Source organism: Bacillus rossius, chromosome 1, assembly GCF_032445375.1.
Source record: "Bacillus rossius redtenbacheri isolate Brsri chromosome 1, Brsri_v3, whole genome shotgun sequence".
Taxonomy (NCBI): domain Eukaryota; kingdom Metazoa; phylum Arthropoda; class Insecta; order Phasmatodea; family Bacillidae; genus Bacillus; species Bacillus rossius.
Window position 1 is genome coordinate 64,290,468 of NC_086330.1, and position 13,966 is coordinate 64,304,433.

The 13,966-nt window shown below is 35.8% G+C and overlaps 1 protein-coding gene across 1 annotated transcript in view; it reads left to right on the forward strand.

The window, feature by feature from the left end:
- Positions 1-472: 472 nt before the first annotated feature.
- Positions 473-13,966, forward strand: part of LOC134536847 (uncharacterized) — a 48,815-nt gene continuing 35,321 nt past the window's right edge. Inside the window, exon 1 of the mRNA XM_063376864.1 lies at positions 473-722. The gene's annotated coding sequence lies outside the window, so the exon portion shown is untranslated. The remainder of the gene's footprint in view (positions 723-13,966) is intronic.

Genomic DNA, 13,966 nt, shown 5'->3' on the forward strand with positions numbered 1-13,966 from the left:
AATAATCTTGTTTCATATACGCAACTGTGATTCACTGGCTACGAAAAGCAATGTTCAAGTACTAGCTATAATAGTGCGATTACAAATTAAAGTTAAGAAATATCACTTTCGTACCTAACATTCTTAGATTTAATGCTCCCGTATTATATAGAATCACTGCATGAAGCATTTGCAGCGATCAACAGTCAATAATTTTATAACAGTCAGTATACAACTAGACGTTTGAAATTTCATTTACCCATGCAGAGTAGATAAAGATAACCACCCACGCGATCCAGCCTCCTCTCGTTATCGGGTCACGCGATAACGAGGGGAGGCTGGAAGCAAACACGTAGCCAATACTCTAAAGGATGAACGAGTTACGACACCTGATATAAGAGCCAGATCCTATTCACAGAAAAGAACGAAATGACCGAGATGAACGAATCGTTCTGAACGAATCTTTCACGGAACTGATCCGAAAGTACCGGTTCGGTCAGAAGAACCGTTCTGCCCATCACTAGTATGCGGGCGGTCGCGTGACGCCGTGCAAGTGTTAGTGGTGGAGGGAGGGGATGAGGGGAGGCAAGCGACGCCGCACCGGTACCTCGCACCGCCTCCAGGCAGCAGCACTCTTCCTCCACCGGCGGTTCGCGCGCAGTTGAAGCGTCATCCTCCCAGCCGGCGCCGACGTGGCATCGTGAACGCCTCTCGTCTGCTAACGTTCGAGTCTTCCAGCTCAGGTAAGCAGTTTCGCGCCAAACGACAGCTCGGTTGCTCATTTCTCGTAAATTGTACGCGAGTCTCTCGAACTCGAACATCCAAACGATCGGCGATGTATGCGGCTTTCAGTTTTTTTTTTCTCTCTCTCTCTCTCTCTCTCCTCCCATCCCATTCTCAAACATATGGAACCAAAAATATTATTAACATTCCCGAATTTGTATTAGTATTGTCGACCCAGGACTGTTTCTGTGATGCCGGACCCTAGTTTTCAAACTACGCAAGCGATGCAAACACAATGTGCAGAACTTAAAACGCGTGATTCATAGCACACGTTTAGGATCTGAGCGTGATGTAAGGCTAGTGTTCACACTGTAGGTTTCTGCCGCTGCGGCTGTAGGCCCGTCTGCAGTTGCATTGCCCTAAATTGTATCCGACGGGACACAGATCGCTGAAGCCTGAATTACAATAGCCCGTCACGTCCGTCCGCCATCCGTTTGTCTGCCAGCAACTGAGCGATGTACAACACTCCGCTCGTCCGTCATATTTTTTTTCCATTCCAATGCTGACAACTCTTGAGAAAACTTAAATTTTGGGGAAAAAAGTTCTCTTATGCAATTTTATTAGTTAATCACGTAAACAAGCACTGATAACTCATTAAGCTCAAATATTTCCACTCTGGTATTTATTTTCACATTTCCAGAGTTAACATCCGTGATTAATACACTTCTGTGACCATTTTTGTTTCAAAGAACAGCTTTTTAATGTGTTGATAATAAGTTAAAAACTAATTTTGGAAGCAGCTGAACAATTAAACTTTTAATACCTTGTAACATAATGAGATTCGACCTGGATGACATTTGTAGGATATAATTTCACCCGTCTCTCTGTCAAAAATATGAAGTTACAAGCTTTGGACGGTCGGAGGAATGAATTTCTTTAGGCCATATTATTGGCTGCAGGTCACGTGATTGACGGACGGATGACGGACGGAAGGAGGCGAATGGCTATTGTAATTCCGGCCTGATTGGTTTACGTGACCCTCTGACGCCATGGGTGGTTTGGGCGAAGGTCCGAATCTCCCTGATCCGAATAAGTTTGTCAACTTGAACTTTTCGTCCCACTCTGTGTCCTTTAGTAGCATAGAAGAACACTCATTATATTTGCCGTTTCTCGTTCCCATTTAAAAAGGGTAAACAGAAATATAATGGACGATGTGATAGAACAGAAAGTCATGAAGACCAAGATAAAAAAAAAAAATAAGAATTGGTGCTGTCCGTTTACGACCGGCGCTTTTTCAAAAGCCAACGTACGAATTAATTTTTGCCTTACCGAATAACTAAATATTATTGAACACTAACAACTTTCACATTTTAAATTAATATTCTAAACTAATATGCATACTCATTTACAGAGCAAGAAAACAATAAATAAAATTTATTAAAAAAACATCTTGGCGATCTATATTTACTGCGCTTTGGTGACTACTATATAAATAAGTGGATTCGGACATCGGACATCACAAATGTAGACAGGGAAGTTTTCCGTGCGATAATGTGACGTCACGCCCACAGACGGGCCTTATGACTTTCGCACAAAATTTTTTTAAATCAAAATAGAGAAAATAAACAATTGATCTGTAAAACATCACCTAGCAGAAACTTGAATCACTGGTTAAACCGTCATAGTATGACACCAGCCTAAAAAGTATCGCAAGGCTTGATTAACTTTCACCTTCTAGTGTTTCAGGTTGCCATTCCGAAAACGTAGTTTCAAGCACTATTTGTGTAGAAGGCTCCAATTTTCTGTTTCTTTAAAGTTTTTACTTGTGAAACCGTATCACAGCGAAGGCAAATATATAGAAATAAACTCATCCACACACATACACTCTGAAGTATAGCTTTAGAAATTAATGGAAATAGTCTCTTCAAACCATAAGTTTTGACTAGTGGTGCACCAATAAAATTGGATTAATCGCTTGGTAAAAAAAAATCGTCAATGTCTCCAAGACGTTTGGGTAAAGTAGCGAATAAGCACTGCCTTGGGATACAACTGTTACCTAAATCACCGGCTGTATTCAAGAACATTTCCAAACAGAATTCCAGGAAGGAAACAAATAGGCAACCTTTTCAATGAACTGTGCCCTACGCGAGGCTAGAAACTGGTTTTTGACGCATTCTAGCCGAAATTTCACAACCATCGATACACTTATATATATTAAAAAAAACTATAGATAGAAGCACCAGCGCACGAAAAAAAAAACAGCCTTTCAATTTTTCTCAAGTACTTTTTAAGTTGCTATTATTTCTTGCTATCACCATTAAAGTGTACAAAATGTATTCCAGGATAGTTTCGCCATCATAAAGTTTCATTTGGCACACCAACACGGTTGATTCGTCCCCCGATGATTACAAATATGACGTTATACGAGTCAATGGCGCCAGACCGCACCATCTGGAAGAAATCAACTGAACTGGGAGCTCTGTGCATGCGCGTAATTTATGCAACAGATCATCAATGAATAGGACACCATAATCAGTGCACAATAAAACTATTATTTTTGTGTCTAGGAATATCGGCCTGAAATTATTTCGTACAAGACGCCAGTCTCATTTTAATTCCTGAACTTGGAGAAGGATGCCGGGAATTTTTTGAAGTGAAACTTTTTTGTGATGGGAGTAAAATTTCAAGGCCGAATTTTAATGCAACGTTTTCGTGAAACATTGTTGTGAAACGTTTCTGACGCAAAAAGGACGGAGAATAGAATGCGTCGGGCCTCGTTCCCTTGAGCGGGCTCCACGTGGCGGCTTGTGGCTCAGGTTGAACCCTGCCATGCTGCAGGGATAGGCGGGTCAGGGCGGTAGTGAACAGCCTGCGCTTGACGTCATCCGACTTGCTGGCATCTAGTGAGGGAGTATCTGGGCAGAGGGCAACACAACGGGGTTTGAGGTTATTGTTGTGGACCGCGCCACGGGCCATCTTCGCAAGAAAATGTCGTTCTTTTAAGTATGTATTATTTTAATTACTTGTGTCAATTAGTATTGTTAAACATTGTTATACGAGTATTGTTTTAGCTGTGTATCTAAATATTTTTTGTTGGTATAATGCTTTTCACGATTTAGTTTGACACGTATTATTCGTTGATTAACTAAATCACACACCGTGTTATAATTATGAGTCCATGAGCGTGGAAATATGTTGAGTCCAACTAAGAATAAGCTAGTTAGAAAAATGTTTAAACAAATCCCGTGCGTATAATATTGTTTTTATTTTCACTTTGTGGAAATATGGTTATAATGTAAAGAATTACTGTGAGGTAGGTCCGTGCCGTTTAGTTTTCGCGTCGCGGAGCGGTGCGGCGGACATGTTACATACTTATTGTCATTCATTCGACAGTAGAACATCATTAATGCCAATATGTAGCATATTGGTAAAATCTATTTCACCATTACTCAATGTTTAGGTGATATTTTTAGAACTACAAAATCAGTCTAGAAAAATGCTCGATCACATTTAATCTATACATGACATTAAATTAAATTAAAAACTAATTTACCATAATCAATCCTAGCTTTATTTATTCTAAAAGAAATTCTTTATGATTTGAGTATTTCAACAGTAAGTAATATTTATTGTTAGTTAATCAAAATTGATTGACCAATATTGTTGATATCCTGAGCAGTTATTTCGAAATTAGTAATAATTTGGTTAATTTATGTATTTTTTAAAAAAAAATTGTCTTCCTTTTTCTCTCGCTGCCGTTTTATCCTTTACATATACTTACGAGTCAAGGTTTGAATTGCCAAATAAGTTTCACTACTATCAAATGTACTGAGTTACACGCGCTTTTTTTATTTTATTTTAAATTTTGCTTCGTTATTTCTGAATTAAAATACTGTTAGCTGACGCTACTTTGTGGCAGCAACATAATATTTCCACCGGACCTTTTCTTGGGCTGCCATCCTCATTGCTCCCTTCCACTAATTAAAACAGTTTTCCGAGAGTTCGCGCGGAACTTTACGAGATTGTGCCGGTCCAAGAGTAACGAAGTGTTAAACTATCCCACGGAGCTTAGGACGGAGCTGGTCTGTGTATGCAGGCTCGGTCAGAGTTCGACTGTCGAACTTCAGCTGCAGGTCTATCACAAAAAAAAAAAAAAACAAGTTAAGGAAAGTTATGGTCTTAAAGTGCTTCCCAAGGTAGGTATGTGTCGCTTAACAACGAAACTTTTTTTTTGTGCTAATAATAGAGAAAGTATCTAAGATGGAAACCTGAGAGTCCGGATAGTGTTTAATTTAGAAAATTTCTACAACCACAGCGAAAATTGGGGGAACACATTTATTCTCCATACTTTTTTTATGAGGAACTAGCTGTGTGCCTGATGGAAAATTATTTGATCCTCATTTTTTATGAATTACCAAAAACCCTCATACAATTGAATTTTTATTTTCAAACAGAAGCGTAAACAAAAATTCATGCTTCTAGACCCACCGGTTTAAGCTGTGCGTTGTCTATCTTACAGTTATATTAAGTAGATGTTATATCTGTGTTAAAGTTATATTAAGTAGATGTTAACCGCCAACTATTTAAAGGAAATCATTTTACGACAGCGAAGAGTTTTGCGGTGGTCATACAAGGTTTATTTTTTAGTTAAATATAAGTCATACGCTTAGTTTTTCATATAACATGCTTTCCTTATTTTTCAATAAACCAGTTGTTCACCTCCAATTTTATAAGCGTACGAATATATCAGCATTTAGAATCACTTAAGACCACACACGTCATACATTAATTTTTTTTTTTTCGGGATGAACCTGTAGTGGAAGTTTGTCGGCCGAATCCTGACACATCACGTTTAAAAACTTCCCATCACCAGGAACGTTTTAAAGCAGTTGTTAATGAAACGGCACCCTAAGCAGTCAGAGAATTTTCGAAGTCCTCGCTCCATCTCTTCCTTCTATATCTCCGCAACAATAACCCATTACAATCTTGGGTTCAAATTATTATAGATGAGGTGTCCACCTGGTTTGAAGTGGTTTTTTTTTCGTTTTTTTTTTTTTCGTGTTAGTTCCAGAAGCGTGAATACTGGCTCGCGAATGGATCACCACAGCGCCTTTCGCAAGTTACAGAACTGTCGTGCGGACTTTCTGTTGATCAAATGAAATAATTCGGTAGGTGATTCCTCAAGGAAATTAGGGCATACCCTGTTTACATAATATTCCAGAATTTCATGTCAAGCCAATAATAGTTCGTAGGCCAATTAATCACGGCTCTGAATAAAAGAATACAATAAGTAAATTAATGTGGCGCGGTTTTTAAGTTGTAGGCATTTTCCCAAAAAATTTAAAATCCCCACCCTGATCCATACAGTGACTTAAAGATTTTGTTACGCAATCCTTACTTTTTTTGTGGAGTTCACAAGATGTTTGACCATATAATTCATAGCTGCAACATTTGTAGTTTGGTGTTGTTTTTAGTTGAAAATTTTTGTTGGCATTATACAAGACAATTAAAAACCATTTATGCCACTCCAGGGCTTATTCTTTGCTTCTTTTGGAACAGAATATGTAACGTACATGTGGAACCTTTTGCCAGTATTGACGAAGAAATTTGACGAATTTAAAATGTCTGGTCAAAGGAATGCACGAACACTAGTCACGCATGCCTCTACAGTAAAAAAAGTCAGCCGCGTGACCTGGTACTGGCATATGCCCTTAAGAGCGTTCATCAGAGCAGCAAGTTCTCAGCTCGCGCCTGGCATCTGCATTTGTGTGTGTGTGTGTGACCGCGAAGAGAGCAAAAGGAGGAGACAAAAAAGTGTCAGTTATCGCTCTCGTGAGGTCTTCTCCACACCATTCACGAGGTGTTATCTTTCTTCCCACCACCTTGCGGGCCCCTCTTCAAGATAAACCCTTCCCAAGACCAGGAACGCACAATATCCGATGCGAGCCACAGCCACAGTGCTACGCATACGTATATATGTACACTCCAGCGATTCACTCTTCCTATTTAGTCTTGTTTCATATTAATATATTATAATCACAAAAGTAAAAATGATTTTATAATACATACGCACTTTAACTTGAATACATTTTGAAATAGTTGTAATGCGAAACTAGGGACTATGATAGAAAAAGTTCCAAATTAGTTAAAAATATATATAAGTGCAAATATTAATTTTTGATGTGACGTCTAATAAATCGATGAACGCCGGCTGCACGCACGAAAAAGGATGACTCATTGTCCCGTTACGCTCATTCTCCCGTTACGCTCATTGTACGCTTGCGCCGCATCTATCTCTCTTTCCACTCGATTGGCCTATGAATGTACTATCTTTGAAAGATTTGTGCAATGGGAGTGCATGACTTGATGTAAGTTTTTGGACATACGCCATTGCTAAGCTCATGTATGTCTGTAGAAGAAAACTACAAAATCCCAAAAGACAAAAACAAAAACACAAATTAAGCAAAAAATTGCTGTTGTCAAAAGGATATAAACACCACATAATATTCCATAGCAGGAATATGGTCAACAAACAAAGAAAAAGAAAAAAAAGAAAAATGGACTAACCCCACAAATGATGAAAGCACAAAAATATTGAACCCAAAAAAATTCAGCACAACAGCTGAAACGAGACAGAAACACGACAAAAAGAAAAGACGAAACAAACACAATAGTTTTCCAAAACAGAAACAAGCGACGTTTCGGGAACTGCTACCTGCTCCCGTCCTCAGGCAGAGACGCACATGGTACGAAAACACATATTTTTGTGCTGTCATCATTTGTGGGTGTTTTTTCGTTCTGTTAGTCTAGTTAGTTCTTTGTTTTTCTTTGTTTGTTGACCATATTTCTGTTATGGAATATTATGTGGTGTTTATATACTATTGACAACAGCAATTTTTGACGTGACAACGTCTAATAAATCGATGAACGCCGGCTACACGCAAGAAAAAAAAAATTAGTTGTCTGTAAAGTCGGTTTACGGACGATAGTTTAACGTGACGTCATAAAAAAAATTGATGAAATGATTGCATACTTTTATGAATAAAATTGAATCATTTTTATTTTAATATTAAAAGAATAAATACTTGAAATTATACTAGTAATAAGATTTTTAAAATGCAAGAATAATTAATCTTTATTGCCGAAATTGTTGTTGTAATAAGCAATGAAAACCACATTAACTTTTCACTTCACTTTATAAACAGTCGACGAAACAGTTCACGTGTAGATGACTTGTAATTAATTTTAAAAACTGGCGTTTAGCTATAAAGTTTAAATATAATTATGAACAAGTTTTCATATAAATAAACTGTAATCAAATATCTATCATCAATTATATGAATCACCATAATTTTTTAGTCAATTGTAACATAACCTATTATTACTGCACTTTATGAACGAGTTTTCATATAAATAAACTGTAATCAAATATCTAAATAAACTGTAATCAAATATCTAACATAACCTAAATACTTGAAGTTATATTAGTAATCAGATTTTTAAAATGCAAGAATAATTAACCTTTATTGCCGAAATTGTTGTTGTAATAAGCAATGAAAACCACATTAACTTTTCAATTCACTTTATAACCAGTCGACGAAACAGTTCACGTAAGTTGTGTGCTGCCGCTGTCTTTCTTCTCCTCGGACGCATAGGCCAATCGAGTGGAAGAGCGTAATGGGACACAGCGTAAGGAAATAATGCGCGTAACGGGACACAGCGTAACGGAACAATGTGCGAAACGGGACACTTGTTCGTGCCTGCAGCCAGCGTTCATCGATTTATTAGACATTGTCACGTTAAAAATTAAAAGAAAAATTCATAATTTGTACGAGTTAGATGTTATGCCTACGAACAGAGTTATGCTTTACTTTTGTTTGCTAACCCTTGTTTTTTAAACCCTTGCAGTTGTAGTTGGTCGTATAAAAAATTATTTCAGACGAAAGATGTAGGCCTACATAATAATTTACGGTTTCACGATAAAACAGAACGGATTTAACAGTGTACATGGTATATTAATTATGATTGTTTTAATCCTACCCCTTTATTTTTTCAACCCCCTGCAACAACGGTTCTTATCAAAAATTGTTTCAGACAAAAGTTTTGGATAATAATTATAAGATTTACGAACATTTCAAAGGAGTTGAAACATAAAAATGGAAAAGTGTAAAATTTCAATTGAAAAAAAAATTCTTATTTTTCATCTAAAGAAATTTGCTACGCAACACTGGCCAACATATAATATAGGCCTGTACAAATTACGAAAATCTTGGCAAACTAATTGTAACCAAAAAAGTTAAAAAGATTCCCCTTGGATTTTTATTATTATTATTTCTGTATTTAGTGACGTCATTTTTTTTCCGTGTACATTCATCCCTCTAAAATTTAATGCCAGTCGGGCCACATTTTTATAGTGTATGTATTCTAATCCTACACGGAAGCGCTGTGATCAGGCCAGCACCTCGCCTCCCACCAAGGCGATTCGTGTTCGATTCCCGGTGGAATCAAATCTGGGTTTTTCGTAAGTGTGAAACGTGGTGGACGTTGCCGTGGGTCCGTAGGAGTTTTCAGGGTGCTCTTGTTTCTCTTACCCATTCAGTTTGTCTGGGCTCTATTCTCATTAACTACCCCGATGTCGTCGATATGTTAAGCTATATTTCGATAATGTATTCATCCAACCCGACACATTGCTAATATTTGTAACCAATTGCCTACTGTTAAGCGAGGTCAATAGCTACTGTAAAAGAGGCATTTTTAAACGAAACTGTCAGCAGCTCCTCTTGTTTGTCACGGCTTTATAGAACAAAGATCAAAATTCAATATTTACATTTTAATAATAACGGTGAATTTGCATGGACTTTTCTTACTAGCATTAGTTCATGAGTAAACAGAAATAAAATTACGTACTAGAGATAGTTGTATTTGTTTTGCAGAATACCTATACAACGCAGTAAATGTTTTGTGTTTTTTAACTACATTAATAAATTAATGAAACCTTGCATAGATTAAATAATTATAGTACAATAATCAATATGCAGCAAATATGTGAAACACTGTATCTCTGTGCGAGCAAATGTATCCAATATTGTTAACTATTTTATTATTTCTTCTTAGTTACGTTGTGCCTCTTCTAACAGGCTTTAATTAAAAACGGTTTGAAAGGTTTATTTTATCAGTTGGTACGAAATTCCTGAGATGCAATAAAAATTAACTTTCTACGGCACTATCATAATTATCAGTATCCATTCAAAATTGGCAAACATTATTTAACGTCTTTCATTTATAATCTTGATATTAACAAATTTTTTTTGTGAGTGATATCTTATTTAAATAGGGTTGGATCGTCTTCGAGTTTTATCAGGCTATTTTTCACTCGCCCCTCTCTCTTAAGAGGCCGTGTCACAAATTTGCGCTCCTATCTATATCAATGTTATTTTAAAAGGCAGTTTTTCTCAAAGTCTATAAGAGGTAGGGGCCGGAAATTTTGCCTACTGAAAGTATACAATACATTTAACATAACCGCTTTTTTCAAATTTAGTTATCATATCATATATTATTTCTGTGATGAAAATAATATTATCAATATTTTGATTTGTCCAGATACATTGAAATTTTGCTTATATTTATAATTATTTAGCAAAAACTGAAAACGCCATTGAAATGTATTGCACATTACCTTCCGATCAGTGTCTTCATGATCATGATGGGTTTATAAACCTGGGTGTAATCAAGTCTTTAACAATTACATGACAACATTTATACTTAATAATTTGGAGATATGCCTTTTCTATCCTCAGCCCCTGAGCTTTTACTATCTGGTCTGGCGACGGACCTGACACTATTCAACCACCCCAGGGGTCTCCGATTGCACATCTTATCAAAAAAAAAAAAAAGCTGTTCGTTCATTTGTTTTTGTGTTCGAGCGAAGGTTTACTTCTCCATAAGTGCCACAGACTTCACACATTTATGCCAAGGGAATATTCCGCTGATGTGACGCTATACGAATGTATTATTCGCGACCATACAACTTTTTTGTTTGTCATCGGGAAAATGACGCCGCAGTTTGATTTTTTGTGGTGATATAAAATAAATTTTCTTGCTAGGGAATGTTCATTTTGAATTGAGCATTTTTAAATGTCAGCGTAGAATATGCTTATCTGCCCATTTTGTTTCTTTCCATAATAATGAGTAAAGTTAACATTGTCATAGACATTTTATTATATTCGTTTGCCGTCCAAGTACAAATGTCACACTATATCGCACGTAATTCTATTTTTTACTAATTTGTTAGTTGTCATTTTATTTAAGTTATAAATAACAGTAATAAAAATTATTACTTAATAGTCCAGAATAGAGATTGAGTTATTTTTCATTTAATAGGAGTTTAAAATATGGTACTACATACATATTTATATTATCTTGTTGTCTTCTTTGTAACTTTACTGGAAGAATGGCATTTGGTATGTATGTTAACTCACAATGAAAATACTTCAGAAGTACTCAATTAACAGTGAACAACCTAGGGCCTATACTAATTTCATTATGTTCATGAAATATAATTGATATTACTAATAATGAACTGTATGTGTTTTGCGTAGAGATATCGTACGAACTGTATGTGGTACAGACCAACATTAGCTAAGACTCTGTAAATAAGTAATTTCAGTTAATGTGTAGAGAATATTAAAAGTTAGAAATAATGATATATATATATAAAACAATGCAGAGTAATCAGCATAAAAATAGAAGTTGTTTTTACGTAGCGCCTACTGGAATGTATATTTTGTGTTGAATTATGTGGTATGATTAGTATTCTCTTATTGTAAGATGTGTTTTGTTAAAATCTTATAAAACATCACTTACTGTTGAAGGATTTTAATTTTTTTTGTGATGATCTTACTTAAACAAGTTTTAAGTATATTACACATGTATATTTTAAAAGCATTTTAATGTATACTTATAGAATTGTAATAGGCTTTATACGGACTCTCACGATGCATGTGAGCATCTATAATTAATAGAGACCGGAAAAATTCGCGGATTCATTCGGCGATAGGCTAGAAGTCAAATACATATACCTTTTAGATGATTTTGCTATTGGCTTACTGTTCATCTGGACGAATCTCAACCAATTATAAAACACCAACCAAAGAAGGATCGAATCACAGACAAACAAGCTGAGACGACTAACAAGTCAGCAGCAAATGAACTGCTGTTATTTGCCCGAGTGTACAGGGGAATGTGCAGTCTATCCTGAAGGCCGTCGAAACCGCGAATTTTTCCGGTCCCTAATCTACATCAATATTATGGCCGTTTCACAAGATCAAATATTTATTGAATTCAATCTGTTGCATTCATTGTACATGATTTTCGATATGTACATTGAATTCAATACAAATTGAAGATGTTACTCAACTAAGCTTATTCTTATTAACTTATAAGTATTTTGTTTGTTCAGTACATAAAAGTAAAAGATTCGTTATTATTTAAATAATGAGCATCTTTAAGCAATAACGTTTTCAAAATATTTACATAAACATAATGGAATATATTTTTTAAATACTTTATATCTACGATCACATCAACGGCAGTATTATGTAATCAATGAGGTAATGAAATATCCTGAAAGGATATTTTCTTCTCTGTAAAGTAAATTTGTAATGCAGCCCTCTTAATGTTAGTCTTGTGAGTTATTTCGTCTTCTAATATGCTACAGCAATGTATAAAATTAAGTTTTGTTAGTGTTTTAGTCTTGTGTAATGTGATAAATTCAATATTTTTTTTGTATGTTCGTATTCATAAAGGTAGGCTACATATCGTATTAAGATAAATAGTAATATTTGTAAATTTAAATTCTTTGAAACAACGTCGATAAGAGGTTCACCTACCTCTGTTAAACTGTATGATGGTGCATTGTAAAAAATTAGGTAGTCTGACTTAAGTGAGATTGTATTTAGATTGTGTGTGATGCATATGCAATATCTAAGCATATGCATTTATGTTATTATCCTTTTAAAACGTTACATGATGAATTTCGTATACTTTTTAATGTCAACTAACATTATTTTTCACGGACTATTACATCCAGATAAAGAATAATTACCACATGTTTGAAGATTAATTGTATTCCGATACGTTTAAAGTATTAAAATTTTTAGTTTTAGTTTTAGATACGACTCATACTACATTTGTTAAAGTGAGGTTTCTTGATTCTGAATCCCTGCATCTGCAATTTCCTAGTGAGCCGCCGGTCAGATTGTCATCCTCTCAGATTGTCGAGGAACCAGATACATTTTTCGTCGAGTAAACTCGAGCTGTCAACCTTCCCACTAATCCTGTGATAAGGGTATAGTAGCTTTATCACGCGCTGCGGCTACAGTTCCTTCGGTTGAAAAAGCCACTAAATCTCACTGTTAAAAGAGAGAACTTCTAGAGCAGAATATTGGAAATAAACATTTACTGACACGGCCTCTTAAATCGTTATACTTATAGCCTTTTATTCTATTTTTTATTTAAAGGCTCATTAAAATAGCATTTTATATTTAAAACCAAGCCTCTCATACCGAAAGTCGGTCTGCGACCTCTATGCTGTGACAATTTGAATCGGTCCCTGCAGAAAGGGCCTCAGTCACTAATAATCGAAAATGAGTTAACTCCATATTCATGGTTTCGCATATTGATTACATCTTTTTATAATAATTGAACTCAATGAAGTGACTAGAAAGTAGTATAATAGTCCATTGACTGAGTTCTTTTTATTGTAAAAAGAGTAACAAATATATATATTAAACTACTAATAAAGAGTTAACTCATTTTATAATAAAAAGAACTGAATTAAGTGACTAGAAAGTAGTATAATAGTCCATTGACTGAGTTATTTTTACTGTAAAAAGAGTAATATATATATATTAAACCACTAATAAAGAGTTAACTCATTTTCAATGATTTCATGACTGATGCTAACGAATCGTAGAGCCGAACTGGAATCTTTACTGATTAAGATGGGAATTATTTACGAGGGTGGTAATACTTCCTCGTAATCTGAGCTTACGCAGCAACGCCGCGGCGCGCCGGGTCAGGTAGCAATCTTTCTTCGTCTCCTCTTTGACGCTTCTTCGCATTCCAAGATAGGAACCGCGAGTATCTCTTGTTCCATTCTCACACAGACGCGGCAGTCCGGCGCGCCCAGCAGTATGCTATAAACGCGTGCAGTGCCTTCGGTTTAGCAAGATTACTCGAAATTTGTCGCGGTGACAATGGGGGA